Source organism: Magnolia sinica, chromosome 18, assembly GCF_029962835.1.
Source record: "Magnolia sinica isolate HGM2019 chromosome 18, MsV1, whole genome shotgun sequence".
NCBI lineage: Eukaryota > Viridiplantae > Streptophyta > Magnoliopsida > Magnoliales > Magnoliaceae > Magnolia > Magnolia sinica.
The window spans coordinates 20,747,751-20,755,492 of record NC_080590.1 but is presented as its reverse complement, the minus strand read 5'-3'; positions in this window follow the sequence as shown (position 1 = coordinate 20,755,492).

Here is a 7,742-nt window from a genome sequence, read left to right as displayed (position 1 = left end):
TAAAGACCTAACTATGTATTTCGCTGTTTCGAAGCCCATTCTAAAATTTAGATTGATCTAATCATACGAAGGACCAAAACTGCATGTTTTTTAATCCATTGATTTTGTAAAACTGTCACAATTCGGAGACGAGTGAGAGTAGAAACAACTACAATGAGAGTCCCGCGACCCTACCGTATCTTCTCACATCCGTGCGCCACTTACGCCTGAACATCGATCGCTTATTACTGGCCGTATAGCAGTTGTTACAACCAGTTAAGACAAAAGTTAGAAAGTGATAAAAACAAATAATTTAAATATAAGAAATTTTATATAACGGTTATTACGTGCTTAATATAGAATCTACCTTCTGATTTTGACTGAAGTTGGATTCTACCATGCCAGTGGACCCCACCATAATGTTTATTTGAAATCCACCGCTAGCACCAGGTACGACATACCATATCAGGTCTAGAATCCAGAAATCAGTCCCACCCGTTATTCAGGTGGAACATTAGAAATAGTGTACGGGGCAACCTCAACCTCCAGATTGTTTTCACTTGTGTGGCCACCTAAATCAGGGATGGGCATGCTTTTTGGGCCTAAGGCCTAAATTTTGGTGTCGCATCTAGTGGTTAAGAGTGTATTTCATATAATCATCACAGTGCCCTGTAAAAATTAAGAGTGGATGTCTCTCTCCCCACTGCTATCTTTGGTGTGGCCCACCTGAACCATAAATCAACTTGATAATTTGGCCTGATCTAACATGGAATTTCAAGTTGATAGTCAGAGTGGATCTCCCGAGCACATCACAGTCAGCCTCATACAAAATCAAGGGTGTTGTCTTGAGATTATTATTTTAAATACATTTGCAGAAATCTTTGTTTTTTAACAGTTGGAGAGAGATGCCCACCCTTGATTTTCCCACCTTTTGATGCATACTTGAAATTCACTCCAACAATTAAATGTGTAATCTCACACTAGGTTAAAGGCAGGAAAAAAAAAAGATGGAAAAAGTAAGCTGACATGTAATTTATGTGGACTACCCTAAAGGAAACAAATGTGATAGGGTTGTCCACCCTTGATTTTGACCGAGCCTATCATCATGATGATTATATGAAATCAGGTTCAACCATTATACGCCACACCAAAATTCATGCGTGGGGGCTCAAAAATCAAGCCCATCCATGATTAATGTGTGTCATGCCAAGGGAAACAGTTCAGAGGTAAGCATTGCTCTTTATGTTAATTTCGATAGTGTTATCCACCTGAATCGTGGATGGGGTTGATTTTTTGGGCACTAGGCCAGATATGGGATGAAGCCCACCTTTTGATGCATACTTGAAATTCACTCCGACAATTAAATGTGCAATCTCACACTAGGTTAGAGGCAGGGAAAAAAAAAGAGGAAAAAGTAAGCTGACATGTGATTTAGGTAGACTACCCTAAAGGAAACAAATGTGGTAGGGTTGTCCACCCTTGATTTTGACCGAGCCTATCATCATGATGATTATATGAAATTAGCTTCAACTATTATACGCCACACCAAAATTTATGGGTAGGGCTCAAAAATCAAGCCCATTCATGATTAAGGTGTGTCATGCCAAGGGAAACAGTTCAGAGGTAAGCATTGCTCTTTATGTTAATTTCGATAGTGTTATCCACCTAAATCGTGGATGGGGTTGATTTTTTGGGCACTAGGCCAGATATGGGATGATGCACCTGGCAGTCATGGTGAATTTCATATAATCATCACAGTGGGGCTTACCTGAGCAGCAGCCCCTTTGTTGGCACGATAGACCCGAACTTGTTTAAAAAAATTTAACCGAAGGTGCTCCAATGATAATTACTAAATTAACGGGACATCTTATTGAAAATCTTTATGAAAAATACATCAAAATGCACATTCTATACTAAGTAGGTAGTCTTTTCTGTGAAATTCCCGAACAAAGTGTACAGCAATATATCTCTGGGGGCCACGACGTGGTATGTGTGTGATGTAGGACATTGCATAGATACATTCCTAGCATTGTTGGACAAAAAAAAGAAGGGCTAAATGGAAGCCGAAGTAGTTCATCAAATCTATGCCCAATCCTACATAGGTCATGACATAATTGAGCGTTTGGAAGAAATTCAATATAAATGGGGAAATTTTGTTGTTTGAATTGTGAACCATAAATCATCCATAATGTTTGATCCGGGTATTGTTAAGGGATGCATGACCTATCAATCTTTATCATAATGGGCCATCCGAGGTCAATCAACCCATGTTATGGGTCTTGTCGTCTGTTGCACAAGAAAACGCAGGCTTCCAATTCAAAAATGAGATTTTAGAGAAAGTAATTCCGATTTTTCTCATATTTTCTTATTTTTAAAGTTTTAAATTGGCAAGTTAGGCTTTAGATGAGTTTCACTTTTTTTTGAGTAACTTTTATTAGGATTAGAATTTTGTTATTATGGATCATTTTGAATTAGGTTTTATTTTTCTTTATTAATGGTCTAATTAAGAATCATACACATTATACTTTATTCAATAAAATATTTGAGTTTTCTCTTATTAATTTTGTGGATTCAAAAACTACCTTATAAATTCAAGGTTTTTTATATTTTGAGGAAGATCATATTCTTCTTCACCTTTTCACGTTCTTCCATGCATTAGTTAGGTATCATAGACATTCCTAGCATGGCTGGACCAAAAACTGGCTAAATGAAAGCAAAAGTAGGTCGTCAAATTCAGGCCTATTTCTATGTAGGGCATGACGTAATTGGGCCTTGGGTAGGTTCAATTCGAAGAAATTCAATCTGGATAGGAAGATATTCTAGTTTGAAGTGTGAACTGTAAATCGGCCATAACTTTTTATCCGGGTATCATTGCCGCACACATGACCTTTTAATCTTTACTGTAATGACCCATTCAGAGTCAAAATAAGATTTTAGAGAAATTTTATTATTTTTAGTAACTCCAATTTTTATTGTATTTTGTATTTTTTAGAGTTTTAGATTTTCATCATTTTAAAAAAATTATTTGTAATCATGCCAGGACTCTTATATTAAGGTTTATCTAGACTTTCTATTTTTGTCAAATTAGGCTTTAGATGAGTTTTACTATTTTGGGTAACTTTTATTAGGGTTGGAATTTTACTATTTTGGATATTTCAAATCAGGGTTTTATTTTTTTCTTTTTTAGTAGTGGAACCGAGAATCATATATGTTAAACACTATTGAATAAAATATTCGAGTTTTCTCTTATTATTTCTTTTGGATTCAAAAACTACTATGTGAATTCAAGGCCTTTACTACTTGAGGAAGATCGTGATCTTCCTCTTCACCTCCTTATACCCTTCCTTGCGTAATTGTGACATCCATTCCCTTTATCAAGTGTGTTCTTGGATGATAAAAAGATCATCCATATCCACAACTCACGAGTGCCACACCACAAGGAACAATGGGAAAGGAAGCTAACCACAGGTTTATATTTGTAGCCACCATTGTGTTGTCTTTAATCAAATCTATTAATCAAGTGTTACTCACTAAGATGAGAAGAAAAACAAATCATCCCAATCGAAAACCTCTAACTGGAAGTTTTAGGTGCAATTTTTCATTGTTCTCATTCGTATGGCCCTTCTAAGTTTGTCATTGAGCTGATACACAATGAATTTTATATATACAACATGGTGCACCTACAAACTAGATTTCACATATATAACACGTTGGCCCCACAGCGGTTAGGTGTTTTATAACTGAAATCCTCTTCAACACCATCCATAAGGTTTTATCATTGATTTTAGGCCATGAGGATATATATCAGTTACATCCATGACTTAAGTGGGCTACACCGAGGAAACAATAGGGATGAGATGCCAACCATAAGTTTGTGTGTGGGGTCACCATGATGTTTGTCTTCAACTTAGGTGGACCACACCATGTGACCATAAAGATTTTAGGAATAATTTTATATTGTCCCATTGTTGCAGCTCATCAAGTTTTTTATTGGATTAATCCTTTATATGTACTGTACAAATAAGCTGTCCCACCTAATGGATGGAGTGGATTTATCAGACAACATGGTGGAGACCGCAATGATCAAATGTTTTATGGCATTACGATAAAATGTGTTATGGTCATGTAGACACCTCACCCAAGGCTGACAAGTTGATCGAAATCCAGTCAACCCATCTCGACCTAGTTTATTCAGCTCAACCTACTCAACCCAGATCAACCTAGACAACCCAATCAAGCCAGTCAACCCAACTCAAGCTAGTCAACCTAACTCAATCCAACCAACCCAATCAATTCAACCTAGAATCAAACCCAAAGCTAGGCCCATATCTCAGGCCTTTCAGTGTCCAAAACTGTAAAGACACCACCCCAAGGGACCTAAGGTTAGTGGGCCATCGTGGGAGCTTACCTGCGAAAGCAAGAGAGCTCCCATGCTCTAGGCACCACCCTAGGCTCCGCATGCCATGTGGCAACTCTCCTGCTCGGACAGGAGAGAGTGGAAAGCATGTGGGGGTGCTCTTGCTTCAACTACAAGCACATGGGAGGAGAAAAGACCACCTGGTCCTCCCATTTGGCCCAAATTACCCTCTTACCTATCAATCCAACTATTGAGATTTCTCCATGTGGCGATCTCAAACCTCAGCTTTAGAAGCCTTTTCACCCTTAGAATTCCTCACAATTATTAGGAAACCAGCCCAGGAGACTATAAATAGCCCCCTCCCTTCTCATTTCAAGACCATCCTAGAAACTTCCAAATCCCCAGCACATCTTCATCAAGCCTTTAGCCATCCATAACGACGTCATCCCTCTACTAAGGAGAAGAGAGTAGAAGGAGAGGAGTTCAACCCAAGTTAGCCTAGTCTTATCCAGCTTTTAGTCATTTGAGCAATTGAAACCCCAATCTAAGTCGCTCAATCCAACCCTTGCAACAAAACCATCCACCCTTCCACCTAACCTCGATCAACTTCATCCAAACCCGCATTAGCATTGTGCAACATCCATTTTCTTCTCAAGCCTCCCTGCTTACTTCACCCATCAACATCACATGGCATCCATTGCATTCAAGAACTCAGTCGTTTCGAGTGTATGCTCTACAGGAAATAGTGTGAATTGAATGTCTACCGTTGAAAATTCTTAGGGGTCGTAGAAGTTTTGGATCAAGCTAATATTTGTTTTTCCCTTCATCTATGTTTCTATGATCATATGAATAGGTTGGATGACATATAAACGTCAATGTGGACCCTAACAAGGTTTCAACGGTGGAAATCATTATTCCCATTGTTTCCTATGGTGTGGTCCACTTGAGCTTTGGATATGCTTCAATTTTGAGCTCAACTCCCAAAATGATCTTAAAAATGGATGGACGGCGTGGATAAACCACATGCATTCACGGTGGGCTCAACAGATTTTACTTAGTAACACGCAATCCGATTTCGAATTGAGATTGGCCTCAAATGTTGAGCCATACCCTACTGACAATGCACAATACTTCTCTCTAGGTAGTTCGACTTATAAACGGCTTTAATTATCACTCCACCCGTCCTTATACAATAGACGCTTTTGACTCATTTTTCTAATTCTTCCTCGAATGTTTGTAATAGATGGTAGCCTTATATGCTTTTGAGCTTAAATAAAAAATGGCCACAAGTCTTTCTTTGACTCAAGTTAGCCTATGGCTTTTAAACTTGGAGCTCAAGTTTTTCATAAACTTTACATAGTACTAAAGAAATCACATATTTGCATTTATTTATTTTATTAAAAAGAAGTTTTGTGAAATGCTTTTTTTTTTTTTTTTCCTCCGAGTGTTTGAACTCCAATTCTATAATTCTATAAGCAAACTTTATTCCTTTTTAAATTACTACTCGAAAACACATGGTAAACTGATTTACATCCATTTGAGTTTTGTTTAAAAGAAAAGTTGTACCTACGACATCAAGAGGTTTTTGGTCCAAATGCCCTCGTATTGTGACGTGGTTGTGGCAGGAGCCCATACGGACCAGACTCAAGGATTTATAGCCTTGAATCTACTTTTTTATTTTTTAGAAGATAAAAATGCCCATTTGCCACAATTGTGCTTTGTACAACGAACTCTCATCTCAGAAATAAAAATTTTCTTTTAAAAAGGGCGCAAGTCCCACTCAAAACTGAAATTTGGCCTATCCCTTGGTTGATCTGATTCATTCATTTTAATTGGACAGCCGTGAACCGACAAAAGAGTTTTTCCAATTCTGTTTCAAGCTATCGATGACCCACAACTAAACTAACATTTTGCATTAATTATGGATTGTTTTCTCTTGTGTAGTCTATCTATGATGAGTTTTGTCCTCCAACCTGGGCCGATGACATGAAATTAATATCCCCTACATGTGGACAGTATGTGATGGATTTGCTTAAAGACAACCGAGTGGGCCCCACATAAGATGTAGATAGGCTCAAAACGTGGGGCCCTTCCATGCGAGAGTCATTTGGTCATTTCCTTCTTCATTTCTTGGTTTTTTTCACGAGGGTGGAGGATGGTGTTTTTTTTTTTTTTGCTCCCTTCTTCCTTCTTCATTATTCCTTCATTCTTCATTTCTTGGTTTCTTTTATTATTGTTTTTTAGTTTTTTAGTTTTTTATTATTTTTTTTAAAAAAATTTAGTATGAATGATGAGAGTTTGTAAAAGAGGAGAGTGTGGAAGAATATTATAATGGAAGGATATTGTAATAGAAGAATGTTGCAATGCATGAATTTTGTAATGAAATAATATTATAATGGATGAATGTGATAAACGTTGGAATGAATGAATGTTGTAATGGATGACCGTTGTAATAGATGAATTTTTGTAATGAAAGAGTATTGATATAGAAATATGTTGTAATGGATGAATGTTGTACGGTGGATCATCGATATTTATTATGGATCACCCATATTTAATGTGGATCGTCGATATTTTCATTGTCAATCGTTGATATTCAATGTATATCACGATATTCATTATAGACCGCTGATATTAAGAGTGGACCACTGATATTCACTGTGGATTGTTGATATTTGCACTGTGGATCGAAAATATTCACTATGGGCCATTGATCTGACGAAAACAACCATAACTTCTTTATTATAGTTTGATTGAGGTGATCTTGGGCTCGTTGAAAAGAAAATTTGATGAATTTTAAAATGGCTTTAGAATCATTTCATTTGGATACTATTTGATTGCTATAATTGAACCCAAAATTCATCAAGATCATTATGGATCGCTGATATTCACTATGGGCTATCAATCTGATGAAAAACGGTCATAACTCCCTCGTTATATGTTTGATTTAGGTAATTTTATACTCGTTGGAAAGGTAATTTGAAGAAATTTCAAGCGAGTTTGGAATCATATTATTTGAATACTATTTGACTGCCCAAAAGTAGGTATTAGTGAATATTAATGATCTGTCGTATATAATGAATTTTGGGCCAACTTTTAGGAAATGAAATGGTATCCAAATGATATGATTCTAAAGTCATTTTAAATTTCATTAAATTACATTTCAAATGAGTATAAGATCATTTAAATCAGACATGTAACGAGGGAGTTATGGATGTTTTTGTTAGATCGATAACCCATAATGAATATCATTGATCCACAGTGATCTTGATGAACTTTGGGTTCACTTTTAGGTAATCATATGGTGTATAAATGAGATGATTCCAAAGAAATTTGAAATTCATCAAATTACCTCTACAACGAATATAAGATTACCCAAATCGAATATATAATAAAGAAGTTATGG